We start from the raw sequence: 21,487 nt of genomic DNA, 5'->3' as shown, positions 1-21,487 counted from the left end.
AGCAAGCGAAGATCAGATATGAAGTCAGGGTTCTTGATGAAATGGAGAACAGGAGATGAAGAGTCTCGTCAACACTCCGTGCAGAAATGGAGAGGCCGCTCCGGAAATGAGCTTCTGGGGCGCCAACTCGGCCAAGTATGTGAGATGATTTTTGCCTGTCACTTCAGAGTTCATTTCGTCGTGTAAATGTCAAAAGGATGGCTATTTATCCCCCCTTGATTTTTTCTCTGTTTCAGGGAGTATGACAATGATAAAAGTATTAGGCAGGGAGAAAATAGAATCATCCCACGTGAAAATGGAAGGTCTGTAGAGTATTAAGGCTGAAGCAAAAACGGGGTTATAAATTCTCCCGTCCTCTGTACCGGAGTCGGCAGTTGTGGACAACGTTATTGATTTTTCCGTTAACTGGTTTACCTCCACAAGTAGGCTACGTTTTTACTCCGGGGCACTGACATGTCTGATAGTGATAGCATTGCCCCTCCCGGGACGGATTTTCATGAATATTCTCCGGCCAATAACAACTCCATTGCATTTCGTCGCAATCCGGATCTCAGTGCCATTTATTATCACATCTCAGTTCGTGCATTCTGTGTTTCACGGACCATCACACAAAAGTGTCAGGGGAAATTGTCCTATAAGTTTTCGTCTGTAGTAATCTGGGAGTTTTCCTGGATAGTGACCCCCTAAAAGGGTTTTAACCCGGTATGTGTCCACCTTTGCGGCGTGTTTAGTACAAGCCCGTCTGGGATGACCGTAAAAACACAAACAAAAGACTGTAAATATCATAAAGACAATGACCCCCAAGAAATATTATTCCTAGATAACGACCCCCGGAAACCCTTGGGGGTCGCTACCTAGGAAAGATCCGCAATCTGGATGAAAATATTGTTACCAACTCTTCATATCTGCACGCTTGGCTTTAGAAGCATTTCCCCCGTAGTGCCGGCAGTGTACCCTTTGCGTTGCAATGTAAGCATTACTTGACCTACTTTGCAGCGTCCCTTCGTCCCCTAGCTGCAACTCCTTTCATTCCTTTTACTGTACCTCCGTTCATATTCTTTTTCTTCCGTCTTACTTTCCACCCTCTTCTAACAAGTTATTTTATAGTGCAGCTGCGAGGTTTTCCTCCTGTTACACCTTTCAAACCTTTTCACTGCCAATTTCCGTTTCAGCGCTGAATGACCTAAGTTGCTCAAGTGCTTGGCATGTATGCCTAATGTTTATAAATCCGTCAATCCAGAAGCATTTCAGTGTCGACCATTGTGACTGTGGAATGGTTAACCGCATACCAAGATGAAAGGAAAATTCAGTAATGTGACGGTAGTGTTTGCCGCTCTGCGTAAAGGACGAGAGAAGCGTAATAGTGGCGTCACGCTCCAGAGTGAGAGGTGGACCTTGGTACCAGAAACTTGGGCAACACTGCAGTTACTCCTCCAGCGCGTTGTTCATTGACAGGCGAAAATGATGTCTGATATGACAGTTTCTCTTTCGTACCTTCGATTCTTCAGACTGCGTGTGGTGGATTTTACTATTCCGTAGAATATGCGAATGGAATGGAATGTAAAATTTAGACCATATGCCAAGCGCTGGGACTTATGAGTCACTCGGCGCTGAAAGCGAAATTGAGCAAAAAGGTTTGAAAGGTGTAATACGAGGGAAACTCGGCAGTTGCATTATGAATCAGTTGTTAGGAGAGGGTGGAAAGTAAGATGGATGAAAGAGAATATGAAAGGAGGTAGAGTAGAAGGAATGAAAGGGGTTGTAGCTGACCTTCCGTAGGGTGAAAAACTAATCTGTTTTGCAGTAGTTGTTATAATCAGACTACTAAAAAAAAAAACAAGTAAAAAATGCGCCGAAGTTTCTTCGGAGCAATCGAGTTTCCTGTACAGCCGCTACAGGGTATAATCAAGGCCACCGAAAATAATCTATCTTTCGGTGGGCTCGGTATAATGTTGTATGAGCCACGGCCCATGAAACTTTAACTACGGCCCGGTGGTGGCCTATCCTATATCGCTGCCGGAAGCACGATAATGGCTAACGTTAACCTTAGATAAAATCAAAACTGCTGAGGCTAGAGGGCTGCAATTTGCTATGTTTGATGATTGGAGGGTGGATGATCAACATACCAATTTGTAGCCCGCTAGCCTCAGTAATTTTTAAGATCTGAGGGCGGACAGAAAAAGCGTGGACAGAATAAATTGCGGACGGACAGACAAAGCCGGCACAATAGTTTTCTTTTACAAAAGACTAAAACGTACCGGCTCTCAGAATCATGCGCAAAAAAGTAAGGACGGGAAAAAATAATATACTAAAGTTTGATCGCAATGTTAGATCATTGCCAACAACGTAGCATAACTAGAAAGCTGCATAAACTTGTCAAAACATAGCGATTACAGTGACATCACTGAACTCAGGGAACGTTCGTAGAGATTACAGTGACATCACTGAATTCAGGGAACGTTTATGCGCATTGGCAAGATGCAAGTAGAATATAAAAGAAAATAGTGACCATAGATCTTGGTGATTTTGTGAAGAAACGATATTGGTCACATTTAGGCTCCTCACACACCTGATGATGTTGGCCCCCAGATGAGAATAAACAAAATCACAAGGCGAACGATTGCGTCAGTATTTGGATGGCTGTAGCTCTTAATAACATTACAGAATTATTAATAAGTTTTCCTACATTTTCCTGTTATTTGACCTGTACCAAAAATCAGCGTGACACCTTTTCGTTTTATGAATGAGCACGAAGTAGCGTGAAACTCCAATAGCTCGCTTTTCTTCTGTTTACCTGGCTGCCAAGTGAAAGGGAAAAGGTAGCGTTTATTTTCACGCTTATTTACTGTCCCGTAAATTGTAGAAGTTCTAAAAGCATTATAAGGAGATTCAAAGGCCACCGAGTGACGGACGTTTGTAAATTGACGGCCATACGTCTGTCTGGTGAGACTTGTCCTTTGTGCCTGTTCGTAAGCGACCTTCTACCGCTGAGCCCCCGTAGGGGGATAGTGCCGTTAGTGGTCTTCATGCAGGCATTACTTGATGTTCTTTGCAGCGTGCCTTCGGTCCCTAGCTGCAACCCCTTTCATTCCTTTTACTGTACCTCCGTTCGTATTCTCTTTCTTCCATCTGACTTTCCACCCGCTCCTAACAATGGATTCATAGTGCAACTGCTTTGAGGTTTTCTTCCTGTTACACCTTTCAAACCTTTTACTCTCAATTTCCGTTTCAGCGCTGAATGACCTCATAGGTCCTAGCGCTTGGCCTTTGGCCTAAACTCTGTATTCTAAACTCTATATCCTATTCTATTCTAGTTCCTCATTGGGAGGGTGGGTACCGTTCTCAGCTAGCACTATGCTGGCCGCGCGTTCGATTCTCCGACCGGCCAATGAAGAATTAGAGGAATTTATTTCTGGTGACAGAAATTCATTTCTCGGTATGATGTGGTTCGGATTCCACAATAAGCTGTAGGTCCCGTTGCTAGGTAACCAATTCATTCTTAGCAACGTAGAATAAGTCTGATCCTTCGGCCCAGCCCTCTCTAGGAGCGCTGTCAATCAGCTCAGTGGTCTGGTTAAACTAAGGTATACTTCACTATTCTATTCTTCTACCGCTGGGCGACAAAGTCAACCTCTCGCCGTGAACGGTGATACGCGCCTGCGCCATTCCTCCTCACTATCATCATCACTATCATCATCATATATTCCCATGTAATTCCTATGGGGGCGCTGCCCATATGGGACACCTCCATCCCGCTGATTGGGTCGCTTTCGTTGAGACTTCTACTGCAGAGGGGGACGGGGACCGTTATTCGTAGATGGTCGTCACGAAAATCAATAAGGCTCGTGTGAGAGACGGACTATTAAGGCGACAATCTATTTATAGAATGTGGGGCACATGGCTCCTGGGCTGGTTCTTTATGAATATTGAATTTCAGTGCTATACGGTACTTTCGGGGTGGCAGACGTTAGTCGCTTTTGTCGTTGCTTTTGTTACGTAGGTGGATGAAAAATTGTATTTTGATTGGTTTAGTCAGTTTGTCAAAATACCAACATGTCAAGAATTCCCATAAGTGTATCAGTGTTTTTCATATACTTATGATTAGATTGAAACATTGTATATATGTATGTATATATATATATATATATATATATATATATATATATATATATATATATATATATATATATATATACCTGTATACGAAGTTAGGTACATTTGCAAAGGAATAAATAAAATTAACTTCCTACTGACGTATATCACTGTGGATCTTTCGATATATATGGTGCATCTCATCACTGTGAGTAATTTACACGCACACATGTGTACATACACATACATACATATGTATTATATATATACATATATATTATATATTATATATATATATATATAATATAATAAAAAGGGTATACTTTTACACAAGTAATTATTATTTTTGTATGACATACATATAACATACTGCATTCACAGACTCATAAACGCGTGCCTAGCTACCACATTATCACCGCGTGGCATAAATAAAAGTGTAGAAAAAATAGATGATGTTATAGAGAGAGAGAGAGAGAGAGAGAGAGGGGAAGCTTAGTAGGGTGCCATTCCATCCCTTCGTGACGGACGGACCTCCGCATCAGGCGATGTTTATCTGTTGTCATGATTTTCTGCTACGCAGCGTCCAGAAGCACTCACTGCATTCCCGGGGCCTTAGTGCAATGCAGTAGGCGAGACTTGCACGCACAAAAAAAAAAAAAATGCTCCGCTTCTTTTGTTTTCCTTAACCTTGAGCGATATTGCCGGAGGGAAGGTAGTTTTAACAGCGCCGGCGTTTCTGATTTTTTCCTTCGTGAGGGGACTATAGTAGCGGCTCACGCAAACACATCGCGGTCACTGTGATACTTTGTGTGTTTGCGTGCTTGCGGTTGTTTTGTATGTATGTACTAAATGCTTGTGACCTTATGTACAGACATAGACGTGGATATATATATATATATATATATATATATATATATATATATATATATATATATATATATATATATATATAAATATATTATATATACATATGTGTATTGTATAATATTTATGCATATATATACACATATATGTATATACATATATAAATTATATTATATAACATATACGCATATACATATATACATACATACATACATACATATATATATATATATATATATATATATATATATATATATATATATATATATATATATATAGCTCCACAAATGAGAGGACAAAGTTCGATTCCCGTGCGAGCCGGAGACAGGCGAGTGAATGCCATGACCCCTAGGTGAATCGAATGGGCTCCAGTCAGGATTAAAAAGAAAAAAAAAAAGGATGAAGCACCAGCAGTCTCATCCCATCATATCAGCTGGGATCGAGAAGGGAACTCCTTAAGAAACCGCTTTCTTTAAAACGTAAAAAGACGTTTATAAAAAACGTATACAGGCTACAGAATCCTTTCCGTCAGAAATGACGTTATTGTCAAAGTAGTTTTGTCCTTGAAGCGTACTCACAATATCGGTTACTTTATGTTGCTGTGGGATTTATTTTTTTATATTTTTCGCCGTTAAATGTGTTTTATATATATATATATATATATATATATATATATATATATATATATATATATATATATATATTTAATTGTGTGCAAGTGTTTGTATATTTTATGCATAAAGTAACGTACATTATATATGTGTATATCTATATATGCATACATATATATATATGTATATATATGTGTATGTATATATGTATACAGGTTATTTTGCTTGAACGAGATATCAAAAGAAAATAATAAGTTAATGTATCGATAAAACAAATGCGATATTAAAGCTTATGAGCGCAACCTCTGTCGATGGCGAGGATATTGAACTCCAAACCTAATATCCACTTCTATTTCACTTCTGATCTCTCTGATTTGTGATATTTTTGCCAAACGTAAGCACTGATGACGCATTCCGTGAAAAGTGTATCGATAAACAATATTACATCCTCCCTGCTCGTGTGTCAGAACACTTCAGGGGAGTGTTGGACAAAAAAGAGAAAACACGTTGGCGTTCCTGAAACGAAATGGGCAGACGACACCAAAGCGTGGTTTGGTTCCTGAAGAGATTTCGACGCCATCTTCTTCCTACCGTTCTTGTCTGTCTTCATCTCAAGTCTTCGCTCCGAGCCTCTGTGATCAGTCTTCTTTAATCCTTTAGTTTCGTAATTCAGTGTCCTTTCATATTCTCTCTTCCTATCTTACTTGCCACCCTCGCCTAACAACTGATTCATAATGCAACTGCTGTGAGGTTTTCTTCCTGTTACACCTTTCAGACCTTTTACTGTCAATTTCCGTTTCAGCTGCTGAATGACCTCAAAGGTCCCAGTTCGGTGAACAGATCCAAGAAGATTTATACCGAAAAGTTCTTCGTTGATGCTTGTTTTTGCTACAGAAAGTAGTTTTTTTTTTTTTTCACCTTCCAAAACGAAAGATTCAGATGGATGTCACGAGTCACAAATGAGTCACGAGCTCTCAGTCTCTGTTTTTCTTCCTTATTATTATTATTATTATTATTATTATTATTATTATTATTATTATTATTATTATTATTACGAACTTTAGGCGTGCGCTACGCGCGCTGGAACCCTGCGTTGCTGTCTCCCCTACTTTCCCAATCCCCTACCTACACCCCCACCCACCCCGAGCGGATAAACAAGTTTGCAGGAGGAGGTTGGATGTCTCCCCTACCCTCCCGTTCCCATGCCAACCCCGCCCCCACCCGGGGCGGACAAGCCGGTTTGCAGGGGGAGGGTGGCTGTATCATGTCTCCCTTACAGTCACCTGGGGAGGGCAAACAAGATCCGGATTTTATTATTATTAGTATTATTATCATTATTATTATTATTATTATTATTATTATTATTATTATTATTATTATGCATTGCTGATAGCTTTATTAGCTTAGTTACCGTCGTGAACTCCTTTCGTGAGGTTAAATCTCATCAGGAAAGTTCAGCTGGAAGCGCTGGTGCTTGGCAGGTGATGTGCTCAAAAATAAAGATGCCTCATAAATTAATTACACGATGATCTTCCTCTTGAAGGAATATTATTTACAGTAAGGTAATTTGTACACACACACAAATATATATATATATATATATATATATATATATATATATATATATATATATATATATATATATATATATATATATATATCATCAACCCTCCTTTTTGCTTAGGGAGGGAGAAGTAAGGATTGTACCTAGAGAATGTCGACACTTCAGTTTTCAACAATCATCTGTGGCGTGAGGTTGCCTGTCCACACCCAGCCTCAGTGGCTACCTTCGTCTGCCTCGCCCTGGGGTCACCCATCTCGGTACAGATCAGACCCAACGTTAAAGGTCTGTCTCGCATGGAATTTTCTCAAAGTAATTCTTACAGTAACTCGCCATCTCTTATTCCTTGATACATCACTTGTTTCCCGCAGTAATATTCTTCTAATTAATCCCTTTTGCTCTTTGGGGTTCGTGCCGTCAGTGCAACTCACGGGGTGCACTGTAGGCATTACTAAAGGTTCTTTGCAGCGTCCCTTCGCCCCTAGCTGCAACCCCTTTCGTTCCTTTTACTGTACCTCCATACATATTCTCTTTCTTCCATCTTAAGAATTTTTTCGTAGTGCAGCTGCGAGGTTTTCCTCTTGTCGCACCTTTCAAACCTCCTGCTCTCAATTTGCTTTCCAGCGCTGAATGACCTCACAGGTCCCAGTGCTTGGCTTTTGGCCTAAACTCCGTATTCCATTCCATATATGCTGTTCTCCCACCATCTTGTTTCCCCTTTTTCATCGTGGTGCAAAGTGGACCCTGCCAGACTGAATTTCCACTGCTCGTAGTTCCTGTGGTATATTTTACCAGCCTTCTTTTTAAGTTTTCCGTGAAGGAAAATTATTGTGCCGGCTTTGTCTGTCCGTCCGCACTCTATTCTGTCCGCTCTTTGATCTTAAACACTACTGAGGCTACAGGGCTGCAAATTGGTATGTTGATCATCCATCCTCCAATCATCAAACATACCCAATTGCAGCCCTCTAGCCTCAGTAGTTTTTTTTTTTATTTAAGGTTAAAGTTAGCCATAATCGTGGTTCTGGCAACGATATAGGATAGGCCACCACCAGGCCGTGATTAAAGTTTCATGGGCCGCGGCTAATACAGCATTATAACGAGGCCACCGAAAGGTAAATCTGTTTTTGGTGGCCTTGATTATACGCTGTAGCGGCTGTACAGAAAACTGGATTGCGCCATTTTTTACTTCTTTTTTTGTTTGTTAAGTGTGAACGGAAAAGTACAAGTAACTAACTTAAGCCGTTGAAGTTTCAAGTATGAATGAGATTTCGGAAATCTTGCCTTTGACAACAAAAGAAATAAAAATGCGCCGAAGAAACTTCGGCGCAATCGAGTTTTCTGTACAGCTGCTACAGCGTATAATCAAAGCCACCGAAAATAGATCTATCTTTCGGTGGTCTCGATATAATGCTGTATGAGCAGCGGCCCATGAATCTTTAACCAGGGCCCGGTGGTGGTCTATCCTGTATCGTTGCCATACGCACGATTATGGCTGACTTTAATCTTGAATAAAATAAAAAATACTGAGGCTAGAGGGCTGCAATTGGGTGTGTTTGATGATTGTAGGGTGGACTGATCTACATACCAATTTGCAGCCCTCTAACCTCAGTAGTTTTTAAGATCTGAGGGCGGAGAGAATAAAGTGCGGACGGACAGACAAAGTCGGCACAATAGTTTTCTTTTACAGAAAATTAAAAGTGCAGTTTTTTGCTGTAATTCAACGACATTCTAAAATTTAGACGTTTTCATTATTCTTAAACCAATGATATTTTTATTTTAATAACAATCACTGTTGTAGTTTGTGATAAACACAGTTTAGTTGCTAAATTTTAAAACATTTAGCAAAGTATAAGCAATGAAAAGATGGTTGTATCTTTCCGTCTGTAACTAGAGATCTGAGTAAAATAATAATAATAATGGTTTAGCTCATCGAAGGACTGGTTAAGTAACATTTGGGCCGGTCAGTCGTTGGATGGGTGACCGCTCTCCTCGGCCTTGATTCCTTGGGAAAGGATCTTTACCGTAATTTCCCCAGTCTACTCAGCTGTAAATGAGTACCTGTTCTCGATGGGGTGGGGTCCACCTATGAGTTCAATAGCAAAACTCAGCAATGATGGAAAGAAATATTATTATTAATATTATTATTATTATTATTATTATTATTAGTAGTAGTAGTAGTAGTAGTAGTAGTAGTAGTAGTAGTAGTAGTAGTAGTAATAGAACTAGTAGAATTTATGGGACGATAAGTAACTACCGCAATTACCTCACGCGGTTTTCAGTGGGACGTGACATACTTAAAGCGGAAAGTCCCACGATTTGTATTTACAGTTGCATGCGCTCATGCAAAAGAGAAACAAGTAAAAAATGCAGTCGAGTTTTCTGCATAGCGTATAATGCTGTATGAAACTCTCAGCCACGGCCCATGAAACTATCAGCCGGCCGTGGTGGCCTGTGTTGTTGCGGTGACAGACGGACGATTATGGGTAACTTTAACCTTAAATGAAATTTAAAAAATACCGAGTCTAGATGGCTGCAATTTGGTGTGTTTGATGACTGGAGGGTGGATGATCAACATACCAATTTGCAGCCCTCTAGCCTCCTCAGTAGTTTTCTGAGGACAGAAAAAAGTTTGGACGGACAGACCAAGCCATCTCAATAGTTTTCTCTTACAGAAAGCTAAAAAGTGAGGGGCAAAAAGTAGAATTTTATCGGTGTTGATTATCGCGTCACAAATAACCCTCGTGGAAATAAATTAACTGAACTTTCTCCCCTCGAAATAGAAACAGACGTTAAGGAAAAGTGCCGTAGAGGTTAAAATCTCGTGTCTGTGAATTCTTGCAGGTGCCAAGAACACAGATACAGTCCCGTGGAACTTCACACGTGCCATGAAAACGCACGTACAAATCCCTTTCAATCACAAATGGAAGAAGTAACACACGGACCTGTGTTATTCCAGATCCGCCACCGATACCTGCGCACTGATCAGAGGAAAGGAACCTGACCAAACTCTCATTTCTTCCAAGGCAGCGATTTGTTAGGGGACGAAAACTTGAACGTTAAAACATCGAGATTGGGACAAACAGTCGATGAGAGTCTCTGGAGCCGGGAGAGGATCACCAGCGATATCAGTACCAGGTAAACAGAAGGTTCAGAAGGTTCGGGAGATATCTGAAATCGAGAGATTTAAGCCTCTGGTCTCCGCTCTCGTTCCCCGGGGATAAGACGCCACGCCGATGAGTTGAGACGCCATAATGGAGTGGGACGCTGTAAGGATGCAAGGCGTCCCTTAACGATGGAGAGAGAGAGAGAATGAAGGAAGCGAAGAGGAGGGAACAGATTGCAAAGGATGCTGGTGATGCTTCTGCAGGCGAAGGAATGGGGGAGACGAGAGGTTTGTCCGGGATGAAATCCGAGTAAAGAAAGGAGAATTGAAATCGGATTTTAGAAAGTCGGGGCGGGGGAATTGCCAGAATTGATGGAACGGAGGAGATTGCCTAATATGCTGAACTGAAGGAAGATAAGAACTCGGATTAAAGAGGGGTGACCCCAAAAAGGCAGCAAAACCCACAAATGCTGACGGTGTGGGCCATTTTGATTGCCTCCCTGTGCATATATGCACACACGTCTCGACGCACGCTTATATATAAACAATGTATATATATATATATATATATATATATATATATATATATATATATATATATATATATATATATATATATAAATGGTCGTGTCAGTAGACAGAAAAAATAATACTGCTTAATGTTATGATATATGATCGTCTTAGTCCCGCTTTTCTTTCTCCCCTCTTTATTATATTAAGCGTGTGGCAGTTTGCCTATTCCGACAGAAAATGACGATAATATTCAAGGAGTTTTATAGCTGCATTTTAGTCCCAATGCATTAATCGTATTATGTTGTTCCACATTTCCCGGTTCAAGGATGTGTGATAGTTAAATGTGGAGTGTGTGATGCGTAGATTTTCTGCCACAAAGGTGAATATACATAATACTAAATCTATAATATACATAACATATATATATGTGTATATATATAGGTATATATATTTATAGAGAGAGAGAGAGAGAGAGAGAGAGAGAGAGAGAGAGAGAGAGAGGAAAATATACAGTATGTATATATATATATATATATATATATATATATATATATATATATATATATATATATATATATATATATAGAGAGAGAGAGAGAGAGAGAGAGAGAGAGAGAGAGAGAGAGAGAGAGAGAGAGAGAGTATAATTTAGACACCCCGTCGAAATCTTGTGCCACGCATGTTAACAACAGATTGTTCCAGCCGACAAAGGTTTGGAAGCCATTACACTCTCTCAGACGTAATTACATTAGCTTATGCTGAAACTCCGCAATACGGAACACAATCTTCTGCTAGCTTCCGTGATCCCTCATTCTCGAAGGGCATTAAATGCTGGGACAATGGGTAAGCACAGAAAGAATCCCGAGATAATTCCGTGTAGACTGGGAGTTGCAAAACCGAAGCGCTTTTCAATCTTCGCTCATTAGCTGATGCAGAAATTAAGTGTTGCAATACCAAGAAGGGCCAGGGTCCCCTTTCATCCATTTTACTGTACCTCTGTTCATATTCTCTTCCGTCTTACTTTCCACCCTCTCATAACAATTGACTCATTGTGCAACTGCGAGGTTTTCCTCCTGGTAGACCTTTCAAACCTTTCTACTGTCAGTTTCAGTTTCAGCGCTGAATGACCTGGTAAGTCCCAATGCCTGGCCTTTGGTCTAAATTCTACATTCTATTCTAACTCCAGTAACAAACGAAATACTAATAAATGACTGTAAATTTACCAGTTTCTGTCAGGTTTACATATAGAAGAAGGACAGAAATTCACTTGCAGGCTTTGCTTGCGACCTTGACCTTTAAACTTGAAAGGCCGTACTTGGATAATTCATTTATTAACGAAGCATTGAAAGCTGTGAAAATCCTCGTCTTTCATTTCAGAAGAAACGGCTTACGAGGAGTTAAATCGTCGATTCAGATCCGAGTTCTCTAAAATATTCACAATCTCGAGATGATCGCGTAATGAATATTTAGATCACGTTTACGAAAGTTCGTTCTCCAAATCTTGAGATGTTTTACTAATTGTACAAATGCACGCGATAACTGTCGAGAAAACAACTTCTTATTTCGTTGGCGGATGTGAAAATAATCCAAGGATTCAACGTAAAAATAATCCAAGGATTAAGTGTAAAAATAATCCAAGGATTCAGTGTAAAAATAATCCAAGGATTCAACGTAAAAATAATCCAAGGATTCAGTGTAAAAATAATCCAATTCAGTGTAAAAATAATCCAAGGATTCAGCGTAAAAACAATCCAAGGAGTCAACGTAAAACAATCCAAGGATTCAGCGTAAAAACAATCCAAGGAGTCAACGTAAAGCAATCCAAGGATTCAACGTAAACATAATCCAAGGAATCAATGTAAAAACAATCCAAGGAGTCAACGTAAAGCAATCCAAGGATTCAACGTAAAAATAATCCAAGGATTCAACGTAAAAATAATCTAAGGATTCAATGTAAAAATAATCCAAGGATTCAGTGTAAAAATAATCCAAGGATTCAACGTAAAAATAATCCAAGGATTCAGCGTAAAAATAATCCAAGGATTCAACGTAAACATAATCCAAGGATTCAACGTAAAAATAATCCAAGGATTCAGCGTAAAAATAATCCAAGGATTCAACGTAAACATAATCCAAGGAATCAATGTAAAAATAAGCCAAGGATTCAACGTAAAAATAATCCAAGGATTCAGCGTAAAAATAATCTAAGGATTCAATGTAAAAATAATCCAAGGATTCAGTGTAAAAATAATCCAAGGATTCAACGTAAAAATAATCCAAGGATTCAACGTAAAAATAATCCAAGGATTCAGCGTAAAAATAATCCAAGGATTCAACGTAAAAATAATCCAAGGATTCAGCGTAAAAATAGTCCAAGGATTCAATGTAAAAATAATCCAAGGATTCAGTGTAAAAATAATCCAAGGATTCAACGTAAAAATAATCCAAGGATTCAACGTAAAAACAATCCAAGGATTCAGCGTAAAAATAATCTAAGGATTCAGCGTAAAATAATCCAAGGATTCAGCGTAAAAATAGTCCAAGGATTCAATGTAAAAATAATCCAAGGATTCAGTGTAAAAATAATCCAAGGATTCAACGTAAAAATAATCCAAGGATTAAATGTAAAAATAATCCAAGGATTCAGTGTAAAAATAATCCAAGGATTCAACGTAAAAATAATCCAAGGATTCAACGTAAAAATAATCCAAGGATTCAGCGTAAAAATAATCTAAGGATTCAGCGTAAAAATAATCCAAGGATTCAGCGTAAAAATAGTCCAAGGATTCAATGTAAAAATAATCCAAGGATTCAGTGTAAAAATAATCCAAGGATTCAACGTAAAAATAATCCAAGGATTCAACGTAAAAATAATCCAAGGATTCAGCTTAAAAATAGTCCAAGGATTCAGTGTAAAAATAATCCAAGGATTCAGTTTAAAAATAATGCAAGGATTCAGCGTAAAAATAATCTAAGGATTCAACGTAAAAATAATCCAAGGATTCAGCGTAAAAATAGTCCAAGGATTCAATGTAAAAATAATCAAAGGATTCAACGTAAAAACAATCCAAGGATTCAACCACTACCTGCTGATCCCCGTAGGGGGTTAGTGCTGTCAGTGCACCTCATGTGGTGCACTGTAGGCATTACTTAAGGTTCGTTGCAGCGTCCCTTCGGCCCCTAGCTGCGACCTCTTTCGTTCCTTTTACTGTACCTCCTTTCACATTCTCTTCCATCTTACTTTCCACCCTCTCCTAATAATTGATTCATGGTGCAACTGCGAGGTTTTCCTTCTGTTGCACCTTTCAGACCCTTTACTGTCAATTCCTGTTTCAGCGCTGAATGACCTCACAGGTCTCAGCGCTTGGCCTTTGGCCTAAATTCTATAATCAGTTCAGTTCAGGTCAGTTAGAAGTCTCAGCTCAGTGAAGGAAGGAAGTTCTCCTCCTTCTTCTTCTTCTTCTTCTTCTTCTTCTTCTTCTTCTTCTTCTTCTTCCTTGTCCTGCCTTTTTCCACAGCGGGCAGAGGTTCCTCGAGGACGTTTTGTGAAATAGTCTTCGGTTGTTGTTGGATATATACGAAGTCTTTGGTGCCTGTCTCTTATTCATTTGTGTCTGACATTTTCAAGATTCCACCACAGTTACTTCAAGCCTCATAACAGCCCGAATATGAGTGGGACATTCGAGTCTTAGAGCACCAGTTAAATAATGATGGTTTTTAGTTTTCCTAAAGGAACACTATTGTGCCGGCTTTGTCTGTCCGTCCGCACTTTATTCTGTCCGCACTTTTTCTGTCCGCCCTCAGATCTTAAAAATTACTGAGGCTAGAGGGCTGCAAATTGGTATGTTGATCATCCACCCTCCAATTATCAAACATACCGAATTGCAGCCCTCTAGCCTCAGTAGTTTTTATCTTATTTAAGGTAAAAGTTAGCAATAATGGTACTTATGGTACCACAATAGGTACCAACAACACAGGCCAACACCGGACCGTGGCTGATTTTCATGAGCTGTGGCTGAGAGTTTCATGGGCCGTGGCTGAGATTTTCATACAGCATTATACTCTGCGCAGAAAACTCGATTGTGCCGAAGAAACTTCGGCTTATTTTTTTACTTATTTTTTTTTTTTAAACAGTCACATAAGCATGAATAAAGCTGGCCGCAGTACGTCTAAATTCGAAAGAAAAAGTGAGACAAACTTGATGATAAAGCCAGGAACAACAACGACAATAATAATAATAATAATAATAATAATAATAATAATAATAATGATAATAGGTACACAAATCCGCGGCGGCTCATATTTAAAACCGAAGGTGCCCATTTCCTAAGTTATTTACAAAAATATAAGGTCTGTACTTCTAAAAGGATACCCCCCGTAGGCGGGGAGTGCTTTCAGTGCGCCTCACGAGATGCACTGTAGGCATTGCTGAAGGTTCTTTGCGGCGTGCCTTCGGCCCCTAGCTGCAACCCCTTTCATTCCTTTTACTGTACCTCCATTCATATTATCTTTCTTCCATCTTGCTATCCACCCTCTCCTAACAATTGATTCATAGTGCAATTGCGAGGTTTTCCTCCTGTTACACCTCTCAGACCTCCTACTCTCAATTTCCTTCCCAGCGCCGAATGACCTCATAGGTCCCAGCGCTTGGCCTATGGCCCAAACTCCATATTCCATTCCATTCCTAAAAGTATATCTATCCCAAACTCTAATCAGTTATTGCCAGTCAGTAGAGCTCTCTTTCGACAGATTCTTGTAAAAAAAAAAAAAAAAAAAAAAACTTAATATCTTGTGTACCTCTGCTAACAGACTGGCAGACAAATAGCCACAGACAGAAAGCAGAAAAAAAGCACAGACATGAAATAAACTGAGAAACAACCCAAACATAAACCGCCATTTCCTTGGCGGGATCAACAACGGTAATAAAGCACGTAGCCAGTGAATGCTCTTCTCGTCTGCGAGTCCATGAAACACCGATGTTCACGTCACTTGGCAGTCTACAAGTAGCTTTACTGAATTGTATGTGGTTCGTTCATACAAGCTAGAGAGCTTTAGCCGGAGCAGTTACACCCTTTGCCCAGGTAAAGGATGAATGCTAAGTCGTATGACCAGTGACTCAACCTGGACACGGATCGTGATTGGTTTATGCATAATATCGTGATTGGTTGATAAACGGTGTCAATGTTATATAGAAATGACACTGGTATTCCAAATGTACAACCGTAATGATACCAATAATATGACAGTATACAAAATCTCATGAAAGATCAAATGAATGTCAAAAATATAAAACAGTACAACAGAAAAAAAAAGTTTTATGTACCCGATTTGATTTACGAATCTGGAAGTATGTTGCGTCTTTCAGAATTTGAATTTCTGACATTTCTCCCAACAGAGGGAAAACCTTTACGAATCATTAAGTATTGGTGCTAACTAACAGGAATATACAAATTCATCCGTGACAAACAGACCTGCTTTATGACCTTCAACTGATTGCTATCTTGGTTCCAAAAGACAAAGAAGAAATGGAAAAAGGTCACAGATAACGAAGATTCCACAGATGACTTGAAATGGGGTCATCTCTTTTGTTTTAGCTACTGATAAAAACTAGGTCGACTCCACGGGAAAACTGCTTATTTATCTTTCAATTAAATGCTTCTTGGGAATGAAAACACATCGGTGATACATCTTTGGAAATGACCAAAAGCTTAGCATTTTTATCTTTAGGGCTTAATGTTATGATTTATATAAATGTGTGATGTTTTGATTGTAAGGCACGGAGAGGGGGGACGTTTCTGTAAAGGGAACTAGGGTACGGAATAGAGAGCATGGCTGCTTGCAAGCACACACACACACACACACACACACACACACACACATATATACATATACACACACACATATATATATATATATATATATATATATATATATATATATATATATATATATATATATATATATATATATGTATGTATGTATGTATAACTATAATCATAACTGAATCAAAGATATGGAACGTGATTGCCTTTATATATATATATATATATATATATATATATATATATATATATATATATATATATATATATATATATATATCATTCATGCACCTATGAGCAGAAGTAACCTTCATGGCTTATACAGGCCCAGGTTATTCACCTTGCTCGAAAACCTCCAATGTAAGTTCAAAATAAAAAAAAAGTCCTTTATACATTTAAGAAACAGTTATCCGTACCAGTTTGTCAATACCCGATCGTGGTTAATCGCTCCCTAGACTGAACAAACAACTTGTTTGGTACGATGTTCATATACGTGTACGTTCTTAGTATCAATATTGACCACCGAACTGTAAAGCTCAACGTCGGTGCAGGAGAAAAATGGCCTTTTTTGTCAAGTGGTTGTTGTGGCAACGAAGAAACTAGAGAGAGAGAGAGAGAGTGACGTAGAGCAGCAACTAGCAAGGTTATCACTCATACGGACGATGTAGTGATTAATCAATAGGCCGCTGGATTGACTGCAATTGAAATTCCTCTGGCCAATGAGAGAGTCCGGGATGAATCTTTTCCATAATCGCGCCGGAGATAACGAAGGCATGAATAGATTGCGGATGACATGGTTGATGCCTATTGACCGTTTTGTGTGTGTGAGATTGTCGGGTATTTTCGTCATTATATTCTTATTCTCTTACCGGATGAGGAATAGACTCGATGAAATTATATATATGACAATTTATGTTGTGTCTATACTGCCAGATAGTGCCCGAATCTCTCCCTGAAAAAAATGAAATCACCCACTCATATAATCTCAGACGAAGATTTTGTTTTTCAAAATGGTGAGAGGATTGCCCTTAAAATAGTCAAATAAAAGAATACAGATACGATGTTATTCTCCTCTGCAAATCACATCTTCCTGTAAAGTACATATATATATATAGCATTAATTGACAGTCTGATACGGATATCAAAAAGATTACGAGCCATTCTCACACACCCTCCTCCTTCCTGGCAAAATCACTAGAAATACGCTTTGCTACGGTGCACGTCTTACCTTAAACGATGCTGTTAAATAAATATATTCACAAAACGAATCACTCTTGTCATGAACACCCCCAGCAGTTGGCAAAATTCCTAAAATTATATCAATGGATGTCGGTTCTCTTTCTCACAACCCCCGATAGTATAAAGCTATCGATCCCTGCGAGATACCAGCGCCGCCACCCGGGAGAAATCAGAACTACGGGTCCTTGGCGCCAGTCTTGGGTTTACCCCACACGGGTCCACGGACAAACGAACGAACGCAGTTCTATGAAAAGGGAAGGAGGAACATGCGAATAACAGGCAATGGGAACAGGACTCTTCCTGCGCACACCACGAGGTCTTAAACAATGCTGCTTCCAGGATAATCTAGCCAATAATCAAATGTTTATCGTACAGCACGCAGTTCTGAAAAGGTAATGTCGTAGACTCTGTTTGATTGCAGACTTAGGATGACAAGTTTATTAACCTCCGCTATGATATTATGGAAATAACAATCTTAGAGAGTAATAAGAGTAATTACGGAATCCAGTCTTTATTCAGTTTGGTGAAGCGTTTCAGATGTTGCAACTCTTTGAACTTTTCTACCTGTAAAAGTGTGGCAAAATCAAATCGTAGTGTCTTAACACACTGTTTCTCTCTTATGGTACTCTGGTACTTTGGTAAGTGATGTATAACAATTATTAAGTAAAAACTGAGCCTGCAGATTTTATGTGAAGTTGTTGGAAAGCATATTAGGAAAAATCAGTGGTACTTTGAAAACCGGTTTTCAGTTTCTGCAAAAGAAAGCTGTTGTCCCGGCCTTGACTGTCCGTCCGCACTTTTCCTGTCCACACCTCCTCTGTCCGCCCTCAGATCTTAAAAACTACTGAGTCTAGATGGCTGCAAATTGATATGTTGATCATTCACCCTCCAATCATCAAACATACCAAATTGCAGCCCCCTACCCTCAGTAGTTTTTATTTTAATTAAGGTTAAAGTTAGCCATAATCGTGCTTCCTGCAACGATATAAGACTGGCCACCACCGGGCCGGGCTGAAAGTCTCATGGGCCGTGGCTCATACAGCATTATACCGATACCACTGAAAGATAGACCTATTTTCGGTGGCCTTGATTATACGCTGTACAGAAAACTCGATTGCGCTGAAGTCGCATTTTTTACTTGTTAATTGTTTTGCCCAACGGGATTTTTTAATTCCTTCACATTGTTTCGGCTGCTCCCTCTCAATACGTTTGGTCAAGTAGGTTTTCTTGACATACTTTAGCTCTGACTGAGCGAATTATCAGACCATTTCTTTTCAAGAACAAACCTTATAAGGATGCTTGCAGTTTTAGTCTTGTTTTGACCACCGTTTAGTATTTCAGATGAATTTTCATAACAAGAGATTTATTCCATGTTGATTGAGATCTTTTTGCATGCTTTTATTTAACTTGAATTTGCATCTGTCTGTCTGTTTGGGTCAAAACTTGTAACTCAATTTTCGACCTGTTTCCTCCATCCGATGGATTTGGAATTTTGCAAGGTTGCTCAGTCCCGGTGACAATACAACCTTACATGATCAGTAGGTCAGCAGTGACCTCTAGTGACCCTACAGTGACCTCTCCTGGTATCTCAGGATTTCTAAGAAACTCTTTGGATTTTTCATACCCTCTTTGACTCGGTAGAATAGGTTAATAACTCTACGGATTTGTCAAACGTTCTTTGGCTCGACAGGATATCACATTCAATTTTTTTTTTAGTTACAGTCATAAATCGGTTACAATTTCTGTCAAAACTAAAAAGTATAAAATAAAAAGGTATGAAAAAACTTTTTAAAACACGCTTTTATTAAGATGCACTGAGAAGTTCAAAATAATATTTAGAGACACCAGGATTTTCTTACAATGAATCATGTCTATAAAAATAAAAGCGTGGGGGCCAAACGTGGAAGGAAATGGTACAAGAAATAAAAAAATATATTTCTCTTTTATTAGAATTTCCTTCCATGTTTAGCGCCGACGCTCTTATTTTTGTAGACATGATTAATTGTAAGATAATCTTGGTTCTGTCTCGAAAAATATTTTGTACTTTTCAGTGCATTTTAATACAAGCGTGTTTTAAAAAGTTTTTTCAATATCTTTTTATTTTCTGAACTAAAAAAGTAAATCTTTTCAAGATTACTTTTGAAGAGTGATTGTACATTTCCTTCTTGAAAGACTTTTAAGATACAATGTGTTCAACATTTACTGAATTAAGAGATGTCTGATATTGTTCAGATTAATCGTTTTAAGATTTAATATAACACTGTGATAAAACCTCTAAATACTTTTAGAAGCTTGAAGTGAGTTATGCTTTTCTGCGCCCAGTAGTGGCGTAGCGCCGTCAGTGTACTTCACGTGGTGCACTGTGGGCGGTACTTGAGGTTCTTCGCAGCATCCCCTGGCCCCTAGCTTAAACCCCTCTCTTCATATTCTCTTTCTTCCATCTTACTTTCCACCCTCTCCTAACAATTATTTCATAATGCAACTGCGAGGTTTTCCTCCTGTTACACCTTCAAAACCATTATGCTCCTAAAATTTCCCTCGCATTGCTGAATGACCTCATAGGTCCCAGCTCTTGGCCTTTGGCCTAAATTTTATATTCCATTCCGTTCCACGCTCATCTGCGAGCAGTATCGAGAGATCCTTGTGGATTCCCTGAAACTGATACTCTGAAAAGTAAAAGACCGTCCAGAAGTGGTCCAACCTCTGGGAACAGCCAAGGTATGTTGTTCTTCCTGTGTGGTGATCAGGAATTGGAGGAACACCAAATAGATTTCAGTTTTGCAACACCACCAAAAACAACGTTTCAAACGTCTTTACTTCACAGTTACGATTTTGAAACAGGAAGAAACGATTGTTATTTTTCGGAAGACTCCAGCCACCTAATCCCACTTTATAATTTATATTTTTCTTCGGTAGATCACATCAAAACAAAAAATTTCATCTCAGTACATGACCTTCGCAAATGCTTAATGACAGAGAAAAATAATTAACCAAATTACGTCTTAAAGGGTAGGACAGTACCGGCCGCCCACCCCCCTCCGTAGTTAATAAGGCAAAAATGTAACCAGTAAACACCCCTAGGTTACGATAGGTTGGTATTATTATTAGGTTCTTTTAGTGCCCTACCATTTCCTAGCCATTTTTGCGTGTAAAACCCAAAATGGTTTTTCATGCAGAAATGGGTAGCTGGCGCCTTTCGAAATGGCTGGCTGGAGTCTTCCGAAAAATTACCGAAACCGTAACTAATATCGCTCAGATTTCTGTTTTTTGTATTGCTTTTCAACCAGTTTCGAAGGAAGTTGGTGCCCGGATGAAAAAAGCGCAACTACATTAAATTGCGTCGGCAGTTTCTCTCAATTGTGGAGGGCTGCAAACGACCCTCCCGGTTGGGCTGTTCGTTACTTTGTTGCCTTGGGAGGGAGGGAGGGAGGGAAAATGCCTTAATTTATTTTTATGGTGAACAGAATGGTTTGGCTTGGAATGAGGGTCAAGTTGAATGCGAGAGATTTGTTGAACTTACTGTTTCCAGTCTAGAAAAAGTTATTACTTTTGTTGCTGTATTTTCAAGATGGGCACCATCTGTTACAAACGTACCAAAGCATTCTTTTCGCATGCACGCTAAAGGGAAATATATGTCTTTAATTCACATGTCAAGGCTAAATCTTCCATTATTACCTGATTT

General features: G+C 39.1%; 1 protein-coding gene across 2 annotated transcripts in view; it reads right to left on the bottom strand.

Annotated features, from left to right (window-relative positions):
* The window catches only part of LOC136855647 (uncharacterized), a 28,795-nt gene extending 10,850 nt beyond the window's left edge, over window positions 1-17,945 (bottom strand). Inside the window, exon 1 of one of the 2 annotated variants that reach the window (XM_067132844.1) lies at window positions 17,795-17,945. The gene's annotated coding sequence lies outside the window, so the exon portion shown is untranslated. The remainder of the gene's footprint in view (window positions 1-17,794) is intronic. The other variant, XM_067132843.1, reaches the window with a different exon arrangement.
* Window positions 17,946-21,487: the final 3,542 nt, after the last annotated feature.

The sequence above is a fragment of the Macrobrachium rosenbergii genome, chromosome 32 (genome assembly GCF_040412425.1).
Source record: "Macrobrachium rosenbergii isolate ZJJX-2024 chromosome 32, ASM4041242v1, whole genome shotgun sequence".
Classification (NCBI taxonomy): domain Eukaryota; kingdom Metazoa; phylum Arthropoda; class Malacostraca; order Decapoda; family Palaemonidae; genus Macrobrachium; species Macrobrachium rosenbergii.
Note: the sequence above shows the minus strand (reverse complement) of the source record. Positions and strands in the feature narration are given on the sequence as shown.